The sequence below is a fragment of the Giraffa tippelskirchi genome, chromosome 2 (genome assembly GCF_054371585.1).
Source record: "Giraffa tippelskirchi isolate mGirTip1 chromosome 2, T2T-mGirTip1v1.2.pri, whole genome shotgun sequence".
Classification (NCBI taxonomy): domain Eukaryota; kingdom Metazoa; phylum Chordata; class Mammalia; order Artiodactyla; family Giraffidae; genus Giraffa; species Giraffa tippelskirchi.
The window spans coordinates 166,299,134-166,322,632 of NC_137276.1; the positions used below are offsets into that span (position 1 = coordinate 166,299,134).

General features: G+C 43.3%; 1 protein-coding gene and 1 long non-coding RNA gene across 8 annotated transcripts in view; one reads left to right on the top strand and one right to left on the bottom strand.

Moving 5' to 3' along the window:
- The window catches only part of KALRN (kalirin RhoGEF kinase), a 683,494-nt gene that overhangs the window by 498,787 nt on the left and 161,208 nt on the right, over positions 1 to 23,499 (bottom strand). The gene's annotated exons all lie outside the window — the stretch shown is intronic.
- LOC145538874 (uncharacterized) lies at positions 4,252 to 11,937 on the top strand. The gene is made up of 5 exons (XR_014077304.1): positions 4,252 to 4,444; positions 4,607 to 4,725; positions 10,227 to 10,428; positions 11,324 to 11,420; positions 11,549 to 11,937. It is a non-coding gene; the product is annotated as an uncharacterized LOC145538874 (long non-coding RNA).

Below are 23,499 nucleotides of genomic sequence, written 5' to 3' on the forward strand. Positions count from 1 at the left end.
ACATGGATAAAAACAATTAAATATGTTTTTGAAAAAAGATGAATAATTGGTTGGGTTTGCCCTACTAGACATTAAAAAATATATTTTTTAAACTACAATTATTAAAAGGTGGCATTCTTGTGAATTGACATACAAATGAATGGCGCCTGATTCATACTTAATACAGATCTGACATTTAAGAACCTAATATATGATAAGAGAAGAAACTAAAGAAAAGGAGAAAAGACAAATTATTCAATAGATGGCACTGGAAAAACAGACTAGTTGGAAAAGAAAAATCAAATTAATTCTCATAACTTCACTCTATACACCACAATAAATTTTAGACAGACTAGAAAACCAAATCTTAAAAATGACATATAAAAAAAACACCCTAGGAGAAAACATGGGCAAGTATTTAACTGATCCCTGAATGACAAAGAGCTCTCTAAACATGAAAACACTGAAAAAAATAAAAAAGGAAAATATTTATGATTTTTGTCTATGGAAATTTTTAAACTATACATCAGAGTATAAACAAAACTTAGAATGTAAATGACAAGCTGGAAAACATATTTGCAACAAAACTGACAAAGGATTAATACTATTCCCAACTGAAAAACAGGCAAAGAATATAAATACACATTTCAAAAAGAGAAACAGCAATAAACAAGAAAAAGTAGTCAACCTAATTAGTAATCAAGGAACTGCAAACTAACAACGAGATGTTTTAAAATCTGTCACGTTTGCAAAGATTTTGAGAAGGCAACAATTCTCAGTGCAGGCAAGAACTCCAGACTAGCCCTCTCTGTCCACAGCCCTGCCAGTACAAGTGACATGGCTGCGATCTCTCCAGAAGGCAGCTCGGTAATATGAATCATGGATAACTCTGTGCATAATCAATGACACAGTTACTCAATTCCCCTCTGGATGCCCATCTAAGGAACTAAGGAAAAATGAGGGCAAATACCTGAGGACAAGGGGTTTCAAGCAGCACTTTTAACTATGGTCCCAAACTGCAAACAGCTTAAATGTCCAACAGAAGGGGACTAGTCAGATAAACCTGCTGCTGCTGCTAAGTCGCTTCAGTCGTGTCCGACTCTGTGCGACTCCATGGACTGCAGCCTACCAGGCTTCTCCATCCACAGGATTTTCCAGACTAGAGTACTGGAGTGGGTTGCCATTGCCTTCTCCACAGATAAACCTGGGAGAGCTCTAAATGGACCACCAATCAGCCATTAAAATTTTTATTTTTGAGTAATTTACAATTTCATGGAAGAATGGTTATAACACATAAAGTAAGAAATAGGATACTAATGATACATGTACTATACAAACACTAAGTTAAATCATATGAAATTGCCTTTTTTTTAACCTTCAGAAATATCAATTTGGTATGTTCCCAAATATGGATATATTTCTGGGTTGTGAGGTTTATGATGATATTTCATTTTCTTCTTCATACTGTTCTACAGCTTTCAAAATTTCTTCAGTGAACATGTATTATATTAAAATTTTTAAGCTGTTTTTATGTGAAGACCATATGAAGAAACAACCAAAACTCAGATCTGTAAAGAACCACCTTTTTCCCTCTTGTCTTGATTTTACAGTTCTCTGCCTCCTCGATCTCTTAATATCCATGCTACTCTTGTGTGTCTCTCTTTTAATTTATCTGCATGTTCTGTAATTTGCTCTTTGGGGTTAATCCCCAGAAAAAGAAGCAGGGCTCTAGAAAAGATCTGACCTGTTCTATCAGTCCCGTTTCCTCCAGCAAGACTTCCCAGACCAGGCATGAGTATCAAGAGACTTCTAATGCCCAGAAGTGGTCCCATGCTTTCCAGTCAGTGAAGTATCACAGAGGGGAAAGCAGGCAGCCTCCTCATTGGAAATCCTCCCAACTTGTGTCAGTGCCAATCCCCTAGAGTTGGGAGTGAGGTTCCTGTCCCTGCTTCATGGTAGGATCACAGAAAAAAGGTAAAAAATCACCCACAGGCTTGGGGAGAGGCAGGCAGCATCTTCCCTCCAACAGCACGATGTGAGAATGAATCCATCACCTATAGCCTGATGTCTTGTGCTCTCTATTCTTGGCATTTTTGTATGCTAAATGATGAGGATCTTTTGATGACTTGTCCTTTCCCAGAACTTCTTGACTATGCCACTCACAGAGCTCTTAGGCCCCATGGGGCGGCAGAAAGAGCATTGGACTTGCGAGTCAGATAGTCTAGGTTCAACTTGATATATCAACTTAGCCACTTTGAGGAGGTTCTTCACCCCCTCTAGTGTCTCAGATGTGAGGACATAACTCTGCTGATTGAACCCTGAACTCTAGGCAGGTACCAGTTTGCAGGGCAAACATGGGACTAGACACTGGCTAACTGTGTAGCTATATTCCCAATCCTATTCAGGGAACACGGTTCCCAATGTGGGGTGAGGACTCTGTCAAAATAACCAAAGTCACATCCCTGAATTCCTACATGTGCTAGGACAAGTGGATGAGTGAAACCTGAGAGTCAGGCTCAGTTCTTCATGAAATGCCAGACCTAGTCATGTCCTGCCACCTCTTCCAACCTCTTTCTCTTCCGACAACTGAATGCATCCTTATAACCTCTAGATGCATAAAGAAATGGATCACCATCCCAGGGCCTTCACATCTTCACCAGTCTCCCAGAGTAAAGCATCACTTCATCTTACCTCCCTCTCCCATGACCCTCATCCAGAAAGAACTCTTAAATGTGCCCAGCAGCTCTACAAACAGGTCCTGGCAATGGGTTTATCAGAGACAACAACACTCCTTCTCAGAGCACTGGTCTGTGACAAAACATGCCCTGTCCTAGAGCACCCATCAGGGGGCCAGAACCAGTAGAATGACATATCTAGAAGGCCCTTACAGACTGCAAGTCCTTCATTTACAAGAAAGGGAAACTTAGATCCAGTGAGAATAAGGCTCTCAAGGCCATACGATGAGTGTAGAAACCCAATTTCAGTCAAGCATTCTCTGCTCCATAGCACACAGCCTGAAGAGTATCCCCACTACAGATGCTCTATAGGAGAATGCAAGGATGGGTGGATGATAATTCAGAGCTTTGCAATCCAACCAGCTATGTGAGGCTATTTAAATATCAATTAAACAAAATTAAAAATTCAGTCTCTCAGTCACATTTGATGTAGCTAATGGCTGTCACATTAGAGAATATAGACAATATTTTCATCACTGCAGAAAAGTTCTACTGACAGTGCCAGTCATTTAGATGGATGGAAGATGGATAGATATCCTATAAGAAAAAAAGTTCCCTGGGGGCAAGGTCTATGTCAAGTACTCCCTTGAGATGTACTGAGGAATGCTCTCCATATCCCATATCCAATGACTCAATGACTGAAATAACAGCCCATAATACAATCAACAAGGGGCTCAGCCAGTACGGACCACAAGTCCAAGAAACACAGATTGCCATCCAAGGGAGCTTCCTGGGTCTAAGCACAGGAGCCTGTGGAAGAAACAAGTGGCTTCTGTCTCCTCACCTCTTTTTTCAAAAAGTATGATTATCAATTTTTGAAACTTGATCAAATTTTCCCATAGGTACCAAAGGTTTCAGTTACTGACCACCAAGCCTCACACTGAGGCCTCCAAGCCTCAGCCACTTTGGGAGGCAGCTGTGCTGCAGGCAAAAAGAAGCTGAAAGGAGAAGGGAAATCCTCAGGTTCCCTAGTGGGAATGTTTTCACTAACCTCTCATTTTCAAGAGGCAATTTGAAACCCTGCATGTATGTTTACTTTGTAGTGTCCAACCACCCTCCATCAAGCCAACAAAAAGCTGACTGGTCATACCAGAAATCAGGCTGTCATGCTATAGAGAAAAGTCAACCTGCCCAATAGCTTTGTAAGCCCACAGTCCAACATGTGACAAGGTGAGAAGTCTCTTAAAAGACTGGGTGAATATTCTGTCAAGAAAAAAGCCCCTTTGCAAACAGGCTTGACTTGTTCTGCTCTATTCAAAATTTGGAGTAAAAGCCTGATTAAGAACACCTTTGCCAATTAAAAAATAGTTTTAGAAATTTCAGGATGCTCAGCCTCCAATAAAGACATCTTTAAAAAGATTTTATTGGAAAAAAATTGCTTTACAATATCATGCTGGTTTCTGCCCTACATCAACATGAATCAGCCACATGACCCCTCCCTCTCGTACCTCCCTCCTATCTCCCACCCTATCCCACCCCTCTATGTTGTCACAGAGCATTGGGCTGAATTCCCTGTGTCACAAAGAAAATTCTTACTACATAAAGTTTCAGTCATTAAAATGAGAGACATCAGCTGTTTACAAAGAGCAGAAAAAGACCAGGTCCTCTGGATATTTTTTTCTTTTTTTTAAATTGAAGTATAGTTGATTTACTCCTGCATATTTTCAACACCTGAAGGTCCAACTATACATGAGACAAGAAAAAGATCTACTCTGAATTCTACTGGCTCAGTTAAGGCAATTGATACGTTAATCTTTAGTCTTAATAAGATCTCAATGAACATTCCATTTCTTTTCTATAGCCAATGAGTATATTTTTATTAGTTCACACTGTAGCAATTAATAATCTACTTTGCTATTTCAATTTTAAGACATTTTTTCTTATAACAACAGAATTCTTTTTTGCTTTGGAGTGCCCTAGCTCCATTTTTCAGGAGGAAGATTCATCAGTGTTTAACCTCAAAAAAATGTTACTTTGTATCACGGTGCCTCAGTTGTCCCATCAGCAACATGTAAGTAGCACCACCTCATAAATGTTGTTGTGAAAGTTAACTGTGCATGTCTTTTGACTGGTTCTAAGGAGTAAATGCTAGGTGATGGAGTGAATGAATGAATAAATTAAGTGTCTGAACTATGTGACCGATCTGTCAATGGACTCAGCTATACAAACCTGGAAGCAGACAAACTGCAGAAATGATTCACAATTTAAGATACAGTCATTCACGTACTGTCGGCCTCCTAAAATTGTAGATACAATAAGTGGGAGGAAATAAGCTGCCTACAGAAAGCAGGCCTTGCAAATTCAGGCTACTGCAAAAGTGAGAACATTACAGTTTTCCCGTGGGAAAAAATCTTCCCCTTCCACTCTAAAATTTTATGATTGTGTATTTGTGCAAATGAGAAGAATAGTTAGTCTAATAAGTTTCAGCTTTGGAGTTCTAGGATTAAAATCTACCCATCAAAATCCGCATGTAGATTTGGATTTGGAAGTGTTCCCCATTTGACTTGGATCCAGCTATGTATAGAGTAACTGAGTCATAATTATGATATTGTTTCATGCTAATAATGCTTCTGACGTGGAAGGAAACTGGACTGAGAATCTGAAGATCTGAGTTTGCTTGTGGCTTTTTCAAAGTCTCTTCCCCTTTCTGACCTTCATTTTGACCACCTGTAAAATGAACAAGCCAGGCAAGATGATGACTGAGGCCAGTCCCCCCTCGAGCTGTCCTGTGCCTAATTCTGTTTGTTGTAGAAGAGATAACGGTGTGCAAGAAGTTACAGAAGCAGGCATTCCAGAGGGGAAGTGAGAACCTAAGGGTGAAAATCATGCTAGGAAAATACCTTATTTAATTAATTATAAAATGCATCATTAGTTTATATACCACTAAGAAAGAAAAAACTATTGCAACTGCTTCCTAATTTGAGAGATGGCAAAATGTGACAGCAAAAGGGAATCTCATAATGAAATATGGGAAAGTACTTATTACATTACTTTACTTTCTTGGGCTCCAGAATCACTGCTGATGGTGACTGCAGCCATGAAATTAAAAGACGCTTACTACTTGGAAGGAAGGTTATGGCCAACCTAGATAGCATGTTTAAAAGCAGAGACATTACTTTGCCAACAAAAGTCCATCTAGTCAAGACTATGGTTTTTCCAGTGGTCATGTATGGATGTGAGAGTTGGATGGTGAAGAAAGCTGAGCGCCGCAGAATTGATGCTTTTGAACTGTGGTGTTGGAGAAGACTCTTGAGAGTTTCTTGGACTGCAAGGAGATCCAATCAATCCATCCTAAAAGAGATCAATCCTGGGTGTTCATTGGAAGGTCTGATGTTGAAGCTGAAGCTCCAATACTTTGGCCACCTCATGCGAAGGGTTGACTCATTGGAAAAGACCCTAATGCTGGGTAGGATTGGGGGCGGGAGGAGAAGGGGACGACAGAGGATGAGATGGTTGGATGGCATCACCGACTCGATGAACATGGGTTTGGGTAGACTCCGGGAGTTGGCGATGGACAGAGAGGCCTGGCGTGCTGCAATTCATGGGGTCGCAGAGAGTCGGACACGACTGAGCGACTGAACTGAACTGAACTTATTACATTACTAGGTACTTATTATACTCTAGGCACTAAGCTAAGTGTTTTAGATATTATCTTTATTTAACTCAAAAACAACCCTATGAAATAGAAATGTATCTTATATGAAAGATCAGCATTTTACAGAAGAGATGATTGAGGTACAGAGGGTTTACATCATTTGCTTCAGATCCTCTAACTAGTCCATAAGAAAGGTGAGATATGAACCTATAACTATTTCACTCCAAACTCCATCTTTTTAACCTTTTACCCTTTGAACAAGGCTGGAGCATTTGATGCAAAGTGAAAACAAGGTGTCTGATGGAGACAGGGCTGAAACACTGAAACTGCCAGGACAAATTACAGGAACTTATTAGAGTAAAATACTTAGAACTAGAAGGAACCTTAAAGACAATGTATCACAGGCATATACTTTACAAAGAATCTAAAGCCCAGAGGGGCTATGTCACTTGTGCAAGGTTATATAGCCAGTCCTGGTGGCTCAGACAGTAAAGAATCATCTACATTGTGGGAGACCTGGATTCGATCCCTGGGTCAGGAAGATCCCCTGGAGAAGGGAATGGCTACCCACTCCAGTACGCTTGTCTGGAGAATTCCATGGACAGAGCAGCCTGGTGGGATACAGTCCACAGGGTTGGCAAAGAGTCCGACACAACTGAGCAATTATCACTTTCACTTCACATACAGCCAGTCAGTGTAAAAGCTAGGATTCTAGAATTTTGCCAGGTAATAAAATCAAGCTTGCCAGTCTATAATTGCCTGAATCTGGCAAGTCCCATCTTTTTACATCCTAGGCATTTCCCATTTTTGTACATTGATTTCTTAGGGATTTGCCTGTGATGACATAGGCAAGTTCCTTCAGTGCTCCAGGATGCAATTTATTCAAGACTGAGATACAGAGCATTCTCAAAGCAGTGTGGGGAGGTGGACAGAGCAGAAGGGCCATGGGTTCTAAACCTCCTAGCTCTAGGAGGCTTAATTTCTAGCTCCTGCAGGCTTAATTTCTCTGTCTTGTGGATTCATATGTAAAACGAGGCTAATAACACCAATCTCACACAGAGACAATGTCTACAAAGTCTCGATGGTGCATCAATGGCAGATATTTTGGCTAAGATTGTTGCAATAGCTTGGGGCTTGTATAATGCTCTCACCTTTCTTGGCTGTCAGTTCTTACGTAGATAATCTGTTGTGCATTTTCCAATCTGAACTATATTTTCTTGGCTGGATACAGTGGGAGCAGGATGACAGACTTGACCCTTGCCTTCTCCATTTCCCTTTAAGATAATTCAACTTTTCCAAGCAGAAAACCAAAACCCTCCTCTATTTTTACTGTTCTCAAGCTTGTTTCCTGCTAGTTTTAATCTTGTTACCTGACTTTAAATTTTTGTATAAGGCCTTTAAACATCTAGCTCCTCAAAGAAGTTCCTTTCCTTTCATAATTCATGCTGCTCATCTTAAAGTGAAGCCAACCCCTTTCCAAAGTGTGGGCAGTCCTCAAGATTTCATAGTCACTTGAAGCTCAAGGTCAAAGCAACCTATGTTTAAACTTCCAGCCATTGGGAATTGAGTGCCAATACAGGAAAAGTCCCTTCCTACCTTTTCAGGGATCTTTGTTCTTCTAGTTACATATGTGTGAAAAGACAATGTGTGATAATTATGTCGCAGGCTGCCAGGAGCTAGGGCGGACCCTCAAGCTGGGAAGTGGAAACTGCCAAAGAAACTGAGTAGCCAGGATGTGGGCTGACTTAACAGTCCTACTTAGATTTTAAAGGCACCCAACTAGGGGGGAATCATGTGCCCAGCCCCACAGTCATCCACTCTATGGAAAGCCCAGCTGGTGAAACCAGCGGGCATAACCAAGGCACCTTCACCTCCGTGGTGATAGCCTACCTCACAAAATACATGCTTTGTAAATCAAGCATCACAAGAACCCAAATTTCAGCTCCCACTTTTGCAAGCCCTTCGTGACTATTTTGTTCTTGCTGCTTTTGTGGGACTTTGCCGTAAATGTTTGCTATAAGGATTAAAGGCTACTGGAGACCTGGGTTCAATCCCAGGGTCAGGAAGATCCCCTGGAGAAGGAAATGGCAACCCACTCCAGTATTCTTGCCTGGGAAATCCCACAGATAGAAGAGCCTGGTGGGCTACAGTCCATGGGGTCGCAAAAGAGTCAGACACGACTAAGTGACTAACACACCTTGGGGTGGAAGCCCTAAGTGCCTTTCATACCTGATGTGAGGTCTTACAACTACCCTATGAGATATATATTATTTCTACATTTTATGGATGAAAACTAAAAATAAGTGAAATCAAATAATTTACCCAAAGTTATAGGACTAGAGCATAGGGAACTCTATTCAATATTCTGTGAATAAAGCCTATATGAGAAAAGAATCTGAAAATAATATCTGTGTATGTATAACTGAATCACTTTGCTGTATACCTGAAACTTAACACAGCATTGTAAATAAACTATACTCCAATAAACTTGAAAAAAAAAAAAACTGAAAAAATACAAAGTTATAGGGCTAGGAAAGGATGAAATCAGAATTTGAATTCAGGTCTATCCCATTCCAATGACTATGCACAAAACCTCAAATTATATTGATCTATCTCATCTAGTTCCTGAGCACTCTGGGTCAAGGCACATTCGAAGCATCTGCAGCCTTAGACACACAGTTTGATGTGTCTGGGTTAAGCCTCCAGTGCCTGAGTTTCTATAGAGTCAGAAGACAGTCAGACTGCTGAGCCTCTGCCTCGGTTTCCTGCTGAGCATTGCAATTAGTACCCTGCAGCTAGCATTGTGATCTGAAGCTCCACCGGACTGATTAGAGCCTTGCTCATCACTTGCCATGCCCCTCAACTGGAGCAGGCCAGAGGGAAACATCTTAGCCCTGTGCTCCCAAGTCACTGTCTGGGAGCCTGAGAGGAGTGGATAGATGGCTCCACAGGGTAGGACCACAGACTCCCTTGACCTTGAGGGTCTCTCACCACTTGTAGACTCTGGTGACACCCCCTCCCAGAATTACTCTAATCTCCTTCCCCTACCTTGGATTGTGGATAGTGGTGCTGGCCTGAAAGAAACTTTCTTGTGTGATGCTCCACTGGATCCCATGTATTTCACTGCTGACTGTTTACCTCTTCCAGGCTAGTCCTGAAGTCCCTGAGCTCTTAAGCCAGACATTCTGCCAACCCTTTCAAAATTGCCAACACCAAGCCTGATTTGAAGTGGGAAGTCAGTTTTCTTCATGTAAGCAAGTGGCTAAAACAACCCATAGAAGACTGTCTGAAGCATTTCAGTGAACAATAGTTGGCCAAATTAAAATGGCAATTCTCGTGACTCTCCCCACCCACTGACTGTTAATGGCATGGTAATTATAAACACAACAGTAAACATTATTACTAACTTTAAGTATTAACTTGAAACCAGCTGGTACAGTCACCAAAACACTCTAGTCCTAGAAAGTTCACAAACTCATGTAATACAGTAAATCCAGCAACTGTTAATTTTTCTTAGATGAGATCTCTGTCTGACTCTGTCTGACTGACTTCCAGGGCTAGCTTGGAAGAGGCAAACAGTCAGCAGTGAAATACATGGGATCCAATGGAGCATCACAAAAGAAAGTTTCTTTCAGGCCAGCACCACCATCCACCATCCAAGGTAGGGGAAGGAGATTAGGGCAGTCCTGGGAGGGGGTGTCACCAGAGTCTACAAGTGGTAAGAGACCCTCAGGGTCAAGAGGCTAAGCATAAGAAGTCTTCTGCAGTGACCTGGGTTGTCCTAGATCCATGGTGGCAACTGTTTCCACCAAGCCCTGTAAGGACAGGCCAGAGACTGGCCAGATGCTCACCAAACCCATTCCCTCTTCTTCTGGAGGACACAATTCTTACTTTTTCCACTCTCCCTTGCATTTCAGAGCAGTCATGTGACTGAACTCTACCCAGTGAAATACGAGCAGAAGTGTTATGTGCCACTTCCAGGACTGGCCCATGAAATCGTCCCACACATGTGTCCTCTCCTCTCTCTCTCCCCTCCTCTGAAGGCTGAAAGCAGAGGTTCCATTAGAGGACTCCAAGCAATCACTAAACAGAAGTGGAACATCTGGAGTGAACCATGATGTGAGCAAGAAATAAGCTTCTATTATACTACCCCTGATACTTGTAGATTATTTTAGTAGGCAACCTATGTTGACCAATTAGCAGAGAATACCAACACTGTTGACATAATTTGGGGTGAAACATGGTGATGGTAAACTATGCAGGCTGAAGAAATTACTTTCTCCATTCCAAAATCTCTGTCCAGTGTTAATGTGTACGGAGTAGACAGGTCTTATTTAAAAGCAATAAGGATATGGCAGTGATGTGGGTACCAAAACTGTGGGAGAACTTCAAAGAGAAGGAGAAAAATATATATAGAAAAAGGAATAATTTAGGGGGACTTAGAACTACTTAAGACTCAGTAGTTAGCTGGGCTCTCTATTCTCCTCTCTGAAAGAGTTGATCCATTCCCATGCTTCTGACAAACACATGTGAAAGTGTTAGGTAAATTTCAGAGATAGATATTAACACAAAGCACTGTGATTGTTTTTATTCCCAAATCTAAATCCTTGACCTTGTCTCTCACCCAGCCTAGCTCCAGCTCCATGGCCAGCCACCAGCAGGTGTTTCCATTTGGATGCAAAGTTCATATCTTCCTCTATTCTCAACTTTGTCCCCACCCTGTCAGAGAGGGGAATCATCACTTGCTTCACACCTAACATATGCCATATCCATATGTAATAATTATAATATATAATATTACATATACATGATTATAATAATCACCTAATTAAACTCTCTTATATTCTTTCTTGATATAAATATCATTATTTATCATTATCTCATTCTGCAGATGTGGAAACTAGATTCCTAGAAGTTATAAAACGATTATGCCAAGGTCACACAATTGGTAACTAGGAAGAACAATTTTCATTTAGGTAAAACCTATAACTGATGAGAGTGCTTCCTTCAACAGCTAAATACACCTGGTGGTGTGCTACAGCCTATTGTTCTGGTTCCCAAGAGGCAATGGTAACAACCATCAGAATTTTTGCCTGCGTGTTGTTAAATAGGTTGGTAGCTTGAAAACTGCCACAGATGGAAGTATCTACACACTGGAAACTGGCAAATGCTACAAACGCTACAGTCAGGACTTTCATTTCTCCATCACTAACTACACCTTTCTATTTGGACCAATTAGGCAGGCAACACTGCTGTTCTGTTGAGATTTCAGGAATAAGAATTAGAAGGAAAAAGCCTTGTGGAAGACTTTGCAAACAAAAACTTAACAAAAGTAAAGGCAAACGTTACCAAGATACAAAGCAGTGAGGAAGAAGTATGAGTCCCTCAGCATGGCTCAAGCTTCTAACAATTCCATACAAGCTCTCCCAGTAAACTGGTAAGAATTATAAAGAACAATGCCAGTTTAGGAGGAGAAGCAGTTAAACTGTGGGGCAATGTGAAGAAATGCTAAGGAAAGAAAGATCACAGAGATTTAGTTTTGAACTAAGGGATGAGGGAGGTATTACAAGCCCCTTGGGGTCACTTCTGAAATAGGGATTATTAAAAAAAAATTTTTTAAACTCCAAATCTGCAGTTAGCACATTAATGCAGCAGCACCGATAATCCAAAGCAGAAGATAAAAATCACATGATGCATTCCAAAGCCAAAGATAAATAACTGGAATACTTCCTTTGATCAGCTGCACACAGTTTACCTTCTGTAAGCAAAGTGTATCTTAATTAGATGAGCATGTGTATATATACAGTATTGGGGGAAAGGAGGTTAGAAGCTTACAAAGCGGTTAGGGGCAGTCAGCCTGCATTCAATCACTCTTTTTTGTTTTTTTTTTTTAAGTAAACACTCCCCCTGTGGAAAATAATCCCCATGTGAAAAATAAAAAAATTGGTGTTTTTATTTGTGGCCTAGAGAAGTTATTCCCAAACCTGGCTTATCATCAAATTTGGCTGAAAAAAATTTTAAACATAGACTTTGGTATCTATATTTAGATTTAGATTCAAGGAGTATAAGAAACTCAATATGTGTTTGCCAGAACTGAACTGAAAGACTCATAAAACCATAACACCAAAGCAATAATTTTTATTAAAGGATTAAAGAACCCTAAGAAGAAACCTAAACAAGGTTGACCAACCAACCCCAGTAAAGCTGGGAGGGAAAAGCACTTAGCACAGAGGGACTGAAGGCAATTCCAGTTTTTGAAGAGGTTACACCAGATGAAGCTGGACTCTGGGAAGGAAGACTAATTGCCCCTTATTAGCTATGTTTGGGGAGAAGGCAATGGCACCCGACTCCAGTACTCTTGCCTGGAGAATCCCATGGACGGAGGAGTCTGGTAGGCTGCAGTCCATGGGGTTGCTAAGAGTTGGACACCACTGAGCGACTTCACTTTCACTTTTCACTTTCATGCATTGGAGAAGGAAATGGCAACCCACCCTGTGTTCTTGCCTGGAGAATCCCAGGGACGGGGGAGCCTGGTGGGCTGCCGTCTATGGGGTCGCAGAGTTAGACAGGACTGAAGTGACCCAGCAGCAACAGCAGCTATGTTCACAGGGTGAATGACAATCTCACTGGGCTTCAGAATTGTTATCTATGAGATGAGGAGATTCACGCCAAAACTGAGAGGTGCTTTCCATTCTCCAACTGCCTATCACAGTTTCTGGCACAGAGGAGTTCATTGTTAGCTATTGCTCTATTATTATTTTCTCCTTTCACCCTGCTTTGGGAACATTATCCATTGCCAAAGCTACAGAAGCTGTTGCCTGGGTGCCTCCAACCTCCCTCTCCTGCAGCACCCTAACAGCAGGCTCAGAGTATCTTCTGAGGATGACAGAGAAAGTTCATCACTGCACCAGGCCAAAAATCAAGACAGCCCCTTTCACATGGCTCTGCTTTCAACTCGGCATGACCTTGAACAAGCTTGCTTCCCTTGGTCTTAATTTCTAGTCCTGACAAATGGGCACAATAAAAAAGAACCCGTCCTGGCCAGAAAGCTCTAATGAAGAGCCCAGGAGAATGGGTTAACATTAAGTTCCAGACAGCTCAGGGATAACGAGACAGTTATCACTGTCCCTGGGAGATCTCCCTCCTTCCCGTGTCAGGGAGATGGTTGGTACTCCCAGACTGCTGCACTGAGCTTCTGCTAATTGGAGACTTGATGACAGATGACACCAAGTTTCTGGGAGACAAAATTATCTCTCCAGCCCCAGAGCTCTGCAGTGAGGAGGAGGGAGGATAGGAAGCTTCCCCTGAGTACTGCAACCAAGGTTCCTAAGTGCAGCACATAAAACATTCATGGAACTCGAGCCACCACTAGAACATGTCAGGGAGTATAGGAAACAAGCCAAGCTAAGAGTGGAGAATGCTGCTGGCCTACCCTGCCAGCTGCCAAAACCCAACGGGAACCAGCTGGGGCCAGCCAGGAGCAGCAGGACAGTCATGGAGGACAACAGCAGCTTGAGAGCACCAGAGGCTCTGGAAGAGTCTCAGGAATTAAAGGAAGGGTACTTTGTTCCCTACCAGAGAGGAAAACAGGCATGTCTTGGAAAAAAGGTGATGATGCAAAATTAGGAGGGAAGGACCCTAGTTTGTACCTGTTGTAAGAGAGCATCACAGGAGAGATGAACATAGGCCACATGATGGAGAAGGCAGACTTGGGAAGAGGGAAAGATTGGATGAGTTTGTGAGAGTAACACCTGAATAAAAGTGAAGGAGAGAGACAAAGGAGGAGAGAGGGTTCCAAAAAATTAGGATACTCAAACTTTATTACAGGAGTAGGGTGGAGCGGCTGCTACTTATCAACACAGGAAAGAAAATTCTAGATCTTTATGCTAACTTCTAATTTAAATTTTCTATGTCACTTCCATGTAAATGAAGTACACCAAACACATGGGGATTTCACACTTCCAACTTGAGTTAGCTCTGAAGACACCATATTTTCTCTCCATCCACCCTATCCCCTCATCAAGGGAAGGGAGGCAGGAGGTGGAGAGGGGTGATTGTGTGAGGGGTGACAGACAATGGCCAGATGGCCCCAGCCTGCTGACTGGGTCATCCTCATTTCCAGCAGCTCCTGGTCCTAGCTTCAAAGCCCAAGTCTAACTGGAGATGAGGAGATAGCCCAAGTAAAAGCCACTTCTTCCTCAAATGGGAGCCACATCATTGGAGCAACCCCCATGGCTACGTTTATGGATTTAATCCATACCAAATTAATTTACATATCCTTAAAAGTTAAACATTCTCCAAAAGTAAACATTCCCAAGTCTACCACTTGTTTATGTTTAATGTCTTCCATCAGATCTGGAGTTCCCAACGGCAGCTCCAGACTTCTCCCTTCCCACTAGGAGCTTTGGGAGAACAGAAATCATACCCATCAAACTGTACAGACCCCAGCAGAGCCATACATCAGGACTTCGTGAATACTTTTTGATGAGAATGGCATTTTAAATCCTTGTTATTCCCTAAGGATTCTCCACCAGGAAGAGAAAAGTTCTGAAAACTAGCAATGCCTGTTAAAAAGGAAAACACACAAGGTTCCAGTCTTCCGTGGGGAGTGCCAAGACCTGGAGTGACCAGGAGCTCAGCCAGCCGGAGTCAAGGAAAACCACTGTTCATCCTGCTATGAAGGATGACTTGCACCATGCAATGTCTCCACCACCCTCTGAGCCCCAAATTCAGCTGGGACTTCCCAGACCTCACAATCCTGCATTGGTTAGGATTGTGTTTGGCTGAGAATAACGGAAAACCCTACTTATACAAGTAAGGTGCTTATATGTCTCAAGAAACAAGAAGTCTGGAGCTGGCAATCTGGAGCTGCTTCAATGGTGACTATATTCTTGATCCACCATCTTGGCACATGGCTTTTGTCTCTCGGTCACAAGATGGTCGCAACACCTCCTGGCATCTTGGTCCCATTCCGGGAAGAAAGAAGGGTGAAAAGCAAACAGCTTTTTCTTTGGGTGTTATTACCTTTACTTGAGGCCTTCCCATTGACTTGTGCCTACATATAAAAAGAATCATGTCAAATGGTCTCCCCTAGTGGCAAAGGAAGATGGAAATGTAAGTATTTCACTCTCCACCCTTCATAATAAAGGAAGAAAAGGGAGAAGGTCTTTGGAATAGATGTTAGGTGCACCAGCTGCAGTATTTGTGCCATTCATACAGATTCACAAGTCAAAAGGACACTCCCACTCTCCTAAAAGGGATGATGTGGGGTGTCTCTGGGGTGTCTCTTGATTGTCTGTTCTCTGAAATGGGAAAGGCTGTGAAAAAATTTACCCAAGGTTCAGAAAAGCCTCTTAGGCTCCCAAATGTGCCCCCTTCCACTGAACATGCTGAGTCACTTTTACATGTATTCCTCACTACTATTCCCCACAGCATGGATAACCTATCCCACTTCTAAAGATAAAGAAGGAAAGGCTAATACCAAATGTCCATGGCTTACAAGAGGGAGAAACAGATTCTGAACCCAGATTTCTAGTCTCAAATCAGTGTTCTTTTCTTTACACCATTGGACATTCTTACACTGCATGCCTATTTCTGCTACTGCTGTAATCCCCTCACCCTTCCTGTTTATGATGATCCTTTCCCCTTTTAAAATTGAGATTAATGCAAAAGGAGAAGATGGGTCATAGGGAATCTGGAAAATACCATAAAAGGTTGGAAAAGATCAGGAACCTCTCACTCTTGCCAACAGAATGTGCATCTCACTCTCCCAAAACTCACCCAAAAGAGGTTTTAAAAAACCAAATCAGGAGAAGGAAATGGCAACCCACTCCGGTGTTCTTGCCTGGAGAATCCCAGGGACGGCGGAGCCTGGTGGGCTGCTGTCTATAGGGTCGCACAGAGTCGGACACGACTGACGCGACTCAGCAGTATGTTTCTTATATGATAAGGTCAGGGGTGGGGGAGGGAGCTACTTCCACTTTGAAAAAATAAATGCCTGTGTGTTCCTTGAATGGAGGATCACAGGAAAAAAAAAAAAACCAAATCAGAGAATAGAAGATGTCTTCCGAGGTCATCTGCTCCATGGCCCTCACTCTACCCCCCTCAAACTGCAGGGACAGATCTTGGAGTTCCCTGGCATGTCTGCGACTACCCCCCACTGCAGGTTGCTGCACAGGCTCAGCATTGCTCAGGCTAGCCACGTACTCCTCCAGCAGAGCACTTCTATCCCTGCATGGTAATTGCCTGGCCACTGTTCTGACTTCCATACAAGACCCTTCACTTCTCAAGAAAAAAGAACTGTGTCTAATTCAATATTGTATCTGCAGCATCTAGTATGATGCCTGGTACATGGTAAGATCTTAATAAAAAAATATTCAAATAAATAATGCAAAACATCAATTCTTATTGTAGTATCTGCATATTTCTTTTTGCTGTCTCCAGAGTGGAAACAGAAAGCAGCTGGTCACTCTGGTGGGAGCTCAAACAGACTCCAGGGGTGGTAGAATTTGAGCCATTCAGCACAAATTTCTTAGGATGTAAGACCCAAGGAGGCTGAAATCTACAGCACTGGAAATGATGTTTCTGTATTTCGGGGTGGGTTAGGGGTGTGAGAAGAAGGAAATGAGCTCTGAACTTCTAACAGGTAGGACTCTTGGTGCAAGAAAAACAGAGAAGAAGGGAAATGGGAAGAAGTGCAGCCTGGAAGCAACAAGAGTGAATGCTAGACTTTACCTGAGCCTCCCATTCAGCAAATCGGTGCTTCCACCACACAAGCAGCCTGGACTCAACTTCAAAGTACCCCCTTGCCTCTGGCTTCTCAGGCTCTTTCTTAGCTTCCTTAAATCCATCCTACTGCTTTGCCCTGACCCCTGGCACCCTGCCCCTGACTCTCTCCTAGCACTGATCCATCGCACTTCCATAGACTCCCTGAGTCTAGCTGAGGCCCTGAGATCCATTCCCACCCTGCCCACTGCAGCCTGATGGAGGAAGAGGATGCAGAAGCCAAAGGTACCTCTTAAGTAGCGGTTCCTAGCCTCCCTGGAGTCAATGATCCCTTTAAGAATCTGAGAAAAGCCACAGAGCTTTGCCCCTGCTACAGTCGCACATATGCATACAACCACAAAATTTCCATGTGATTATAGGAGCTGAACAGGCTTCCCAGGTGGCTCAGTGGTAAAGAATCCAAGGAGCCTGGTGGGCTACAGACCATAGGGTTGCAAACAGTCAGATATGACTGAGCATGCACGCACATAGGAGCTGGACAGACCTCCAACAAAGCCTACTCATGAACCCAGAATAAGAACTCCCGGTCCAAGGGCAGGCACACTCCAAGTGCAGCACACACAGGGCTGTTGCACTCCCTGGGAGAGGCTCTCAATGGCCTGACCAGGCCACTCCCAGCTTGTCCTTCCCACACGGAAGCTTTTGGAACAGTGAGAACACAAATTGTGTTTTTGATCCCTCCCACCTGAGAATCCTTTAATGAAGAAAACACTAAGTGCTTACTGTGTGGCAAGCTGTGGGAAGTCAAAGGACTGACACACATTTTCTGGAAATCTAATCTTCACAATAAACTTGTGGAGCAGATATTTGCCCTTTCAGATGAGGAAATCAGGCTTAAAGAAGTTAAGGAATCAGGTGGTCACACAAATGCATAGTGGGTTATGGAGTACAGAATCAGACCCAGGCTTATCAGGGATCCATGGCTGCTCTTGTGGGCACCACATTCGAGACAGCTCCCAAGCCTAGATCACCTTTGGAAGTAAGCAAAAGAAAGCTCCCCTGGCCACCCAAAATCTAACCCCTCTTTCCATGCTGCACAAAAGCCTATAATTCCACAATCAGAAATCTAGCCAAAGAGAGAATTAATGCCTCATGGCTATGAAGCCATTTCACTGGTTCTATATCAATGTGGTTTTGCTGTTTGGACAGTTCATCGAACTGTCACCTGAGTCACTGAGTGTAAACAAAAAGAGAGGGTAGAGAGCACTCCAGTAGTAAATAGTGAAAGCAGCTGAAGGCAGGTTGGAGGACATGCTAGAGAGCATCTTTGAAGATGCAATGAAGAAAACTAGCTGGCAGATGGAGGGAACATTCCCAGATAAACTGTAAAGCAAGAAAAAAAGAAAAAGACAACACCCAACAAATTCCCTCCTATGAACAACAATGCAGGAGCTTGAGGTCAAAGCAGAGGACAAGCCCTACCTTGTTAGGTACCTGTTGGAGGGTTTGGGGCTGGAAATGGCCTTTAGAATGGACTATCCTAGGCTGAAGATCAAGCCCAATGGAGATCATCCAGGAAAGATGTCACCCATAGCTGGAAGAATGTCACAGCTTGGGAGGGCTGGGGTGGGGACTAAGTCAGCGTATGATTTGACAGAATCTGTAATGCAGGAGACAGTGAAAGCAATTTGGGAGCAAATGAGGAGACAGGAGAAGACCTCACTCTGGGTGTCTTTATAACCAGCACCCAGGGCTTACTTTTAGAGGCCAGAGGCAAGGGCTTGGTAAGCAAGAGGGCTGGTCTTGACTAAAGCACCTGAAGAAGGTAGGCCCCCTCCCCCAGCATCATGGAAATTCAGGAAATCAAATAAAAAAAATTATAACATAGAATGAAAATTAAAAGTTTAACATGCTATAAGCCTGCAGAATACCATGTTCTTCAAACATACTAGAACTGATATAAGACAAAGCTAGTCAACAATACCATTGTGGATATATGTAAAGATTAAACAAGTGTTTATAATTTTTTGTTAAAATAATCCCAAATGTTCAACAATAAGAGTGCAGTTAAATAAATCACAGCATAATTGTTAGATATGTAGGGTCTGAAATCAGAATGCTTAAAGTCCTGGCTTTCAGTCATAATTATGTTCCCTTTTGAAAATTAAGTTCCTTAAGCCTCCATTTCCTCACCTGTAAATGGGTATAATTATAGTAATTGCCTTCTGGTATTATTATTTGGCACAGTGCTTGATATATTCCTAGATAACTATATAGCAAGAAATTATTCCAGAAAATGTTAGCTGGCAGTTTTGTTGTCATTTTAGAAAGAAGGGAAAACCACTAGGCCATTCAGGTATGACCTAAATCAAATCCCTTGTGATTATACAGTGGAGGTGATGAATAGATTCAAGGGATTAGATCTGGTAGACAGAGCGCCTGAAGAACTGGACAGAGGTTTGTAACACTGCAGAGGAGGCAGTGACCAAAACCATCCCAAAGAAAAAGAAATGCAAGAAGGCAAAGTGGTTGTCCGAGGAGGCCTTTCAAATAACTGAGGAAAGAAGAAAAGTTAAAAGCAAGGGAAAAAGGGAAAGATATACCCAATGAATGCAGAGTTCCAGAGAATAGCAAGGAGAGATAAGAACGTCTTCTTCAAGATAGAACACTATTGAGCCATTAAAAATAATTTATAGAAATGTAATATTGAAAGATGTTTACAAATAACTTGTTTGGGGTTTTAAGAAGCAGATTATAAAGCATGCATGCTTTATTTTTGTTATACCTACATTTATATAGTTATGTATCTATGTTTTATACATGTATTTTTTCAATTTAAATATAGTTGATTTACAACATTGTGTTGGTTTCAAAGTGTATGTATTTATGTGATTAAGAAGATGAGAAAAAGATTCAGAAAAGAGTAGCCAAGGAGAAAAAGAAAGCACTTTTGCACTCAGAAATGAAGACGAGACCAACTTCAGTACAGCCAGAAAAAGCTCTCACGGAGTATGCTGCTGAGGAATTTCTTTGATGTGAGCTTATAGAAAATTCCTGGCTGTCACTGCTGCCCCTGCCTTCACCCTGCCCTTCTCAGTTGTCCTTAATCCATGAACTGGGGTTTGAATCTCTTCAATCTCAGAAACAGCAAACAGCGGCCTCCATTATCATCAGTATGCCCAATGATAACAGTAATCTCTCTCATGGGAGGAGCACTTCACCTTTTCTCCGAGTGCTTCACACACCCAACTGGTCTTTAAAACAGCCTTTACCTGAGCATTGACCAAGAGTAGGACCCCACCTGCAGCTCATCGCAGTCTGAGATGCACAACCTCCCCCAGGCCAGGAATTAAATGAGTAAATCAGGGATGCTCACTCGGGCCACACAAATCAAGAGAGGACCATGTACATCATGCAGATGTCACCAAGCGGCAATTCTGAGGGTTTTTGGCTAAGACTGTTACCAAAACCCAAGTCCCTATGCCTGCCACACAGTGAGCCAAATAATACCAAAATGTCTGAGTTCGGAACAGAGAAAGATTTACCGCAGGGCCCCACAAGGATTGAGTGGATTATGCCTTAAAACCCCCGAACCCCTCAAAAGTTTTCAGCAAAGCTCTTTTCTAGGAAAGGTATGGTTAGTTGTTGCAAACTTCTTGGTGTCTGCTCTTGATGTCAGTCATGGCCAGGTAACGATGTTCCTATAAATCTCTACCAAACAAATGTTATTCTGTTTTTACAAGAAAGGATAAGGTCCCAAGGCTCAACTTTCACCCTCCAAGGTCCAGGTCCTGGCTAAGAGGAGACAGATCTCAGCTGGCTACTCCTTCAAGGCCAGGTCCCCAAACCCTGCCCAGCTGTCATTGCTGAGGGAACCAGGTGCCCAGGACACAGTTGGCCCTCAGGTTCCTCAGGCAGCCCGTATTGTGGGTGCTAGGTCCCAAGGCAGCCTGCCACCACTATTAGGCTGCAAGGCAAGGATGAGAGAGAGGTTCACCACTGCCTCAAGGCCTGGGCCCGTGTGCGGCCTTGGCAAGGGCTCTGGAGCCCTGCATGACATAGCCCCCCAGCCTGTTCCCCGCACACCCTGCCCCCAGCTCACCCACTGGCCTGAGGCCAGGTAAGCTGGATTGCCCTAGGGAGAAGGCCGGGATTCACCTCTTACCTCACTCTCTGCCTGATGACCGTCACTCCAGCAACAGCTGGCTGAATAGCCCCATTAATGGTAGATCATTGACAGCTGGTTGCTTGGGGGAGGGACCCACTGCAGTGCTGACCAATGGCTGAGCAGGACCACTAATGGTCACACATGGACAGTGGTCGCTTGGGAGAGGGGTCCTTTGCAGTGCTGAACAATGGCTGAGTGACCATTAATGGTCTCATAGTAACCATTGTTTGGTAACAGGGTGAGAGATAACAAGCAGAAGTGGAGCTATGAATAATGACGAATCACACTATGCAACAGAGGAGGGCAATGTGCAACCCTTAGCATGCAGCAGTTGCTGGGCACCATTACAGTGCAAGCCACTATGGTTATAGTTACTGCAAGACCACTACCATGGGATGGTTAGACTGGCAGCAGTTAGAGCTCCCCTCTCAGCATAAGCAGGCTGAGGAGCCTGAGGGCCAGTAGGGTCCTGGATGCTTGACTCCTTCAGTGATTATGGATGGGCAGGACCTGGGGACCTGGCCCAGAGGGAGCCACCAGCTGAGATCTGCCTCTTCAGGAGGGCCTGGGCACTGGTGGGAGGACTCAGACTGAGTGCTGGACCCAGGCAGGGTAACCAGCCAGCGCAAGGACCTCCTCCTCTTAGCCAGGTCCTGGACCTTGGAGGGTGAAAGTTGAACCTTGGAAACTTGCCCTTTCTTGTCAGAACAGAGAATAATATTTGTTTGGTGGAGATTTATAGGAACATCGTTACCTGACTGTGGTTTGACCTCAAGAACAAAGGATTTAGCACCAAGAAATGTGCAACAACTAACCACGCCTCTCCCTCACCTTTCCTAGAAAAGGTCTTGCTACAAGCTTTTAGAGAGTTTGGTCTTTTTAAGGCATGATCCACCCATCTCGTGGGGCCTGCAGTAGACCTTTCTCTGTTGCAAACTCCGACATGTTGGTATTGTTTGGCCTCACCGTGTGTCAGGTACATGGACTAGCATTTCAGGAACAAGATCAGTGGAGGCATGGAAAACACTCTACCCCATTTCCCATTTATTCTCAGTATTCAGAGTGGGTAGTTTAGGGGAAGAATTCCATGCCCTGAGGACAAAGCTGGCAATGAAAGAAATGTCCCCAGCTCCCTTCCTCTGGGCTCTGGGGAGCTCTGCCTTCTCCCAATGCAAAAGAGCAATTTTGTTGAGAATCAAAACAATTATATGAGTGCATGAGTGCAGGTGAGTTTGATCCAAGTGTCTGAAATTAGGTTTCTGGCAGGTAGGCAGGCTTTTGCAGGCTTCAGCAGCTGTCCTTTTGTGCAGAAGCACGGACAAAGCACCCCATGCTCACTGCTAAACTCAGCTCCTCATTGTTATCCAAACAACGGAGTCAAGAGGTAGATGAGAGTGGAGGCAAAGAGAGGGGCTCTTGTGGAGCCAATTCTGTGCCTAGGAATAAGCATCCAAGGGCAGTGATTCATTGAGGCTTTATATTTTAAGACCTTCTCCTTTTAGGGCAGGTTGGATAAGCCAGGTGGCTCTGTAAGGCCCTTGGGGAGGAAAAGGAAAAGACCGATTCCATCTTCCCACCTTGCCCACACAGGGAGACTCATGAGGAGGTTCTGGAAATGGCAACATTCTATTAGGACTCTTAGAAGGTCAGGGTCCATTTGCAAGGAGCTCCCTCTCCATCCTCAACAAAGCACTTCAATGTGCACCATCAGTTTGATCCTTATAACAGGGGAATGGATAACCTATCGGTTTATAGCAGGCAGCATCCCAAGGACCACATCACAGGAGGTCTTGAGGAAAGTGAGGGACTCTGTGGGGAAGAAGGAGGCCCTGTGAGGTCTGGTAAGCAAGGCTTCAGCAGCTTGGCTAAGCTCCAGGAGAGAAGGTAATTAACACAGGGCTACAAAAAAAGTTCTTTCCACCTTCTGCGTATGTGGATGTGGTTTTTTCTAAGTCTTAACCTTCTCACTAATTCTTCCCATGTCTCTTCTAGTAGTAATAACCAGTCAACTTTGCAAACAGACTCTAAAGGTATTTGTGGTCCACAGACATTTACCCCAACGTGCAGTATTTGCAACAACTACATACACATGTTCTCATGCTGGTGACTCCCCCAACCTTTTGCCTAACCCACTACCATCGAGACTCGCTTCTCTTCCTAACATTCAGGTCTACCAGCTCAGGGTCCTCGAACACACAGCCTTAGAAAACACACTTTCCCTGATATTCAACCCTCTTCTTGTGAAGCCATAGATAAGGGCCCGTTCAGAAAGGGAAAAGGACCAGGCTGAAATCTTA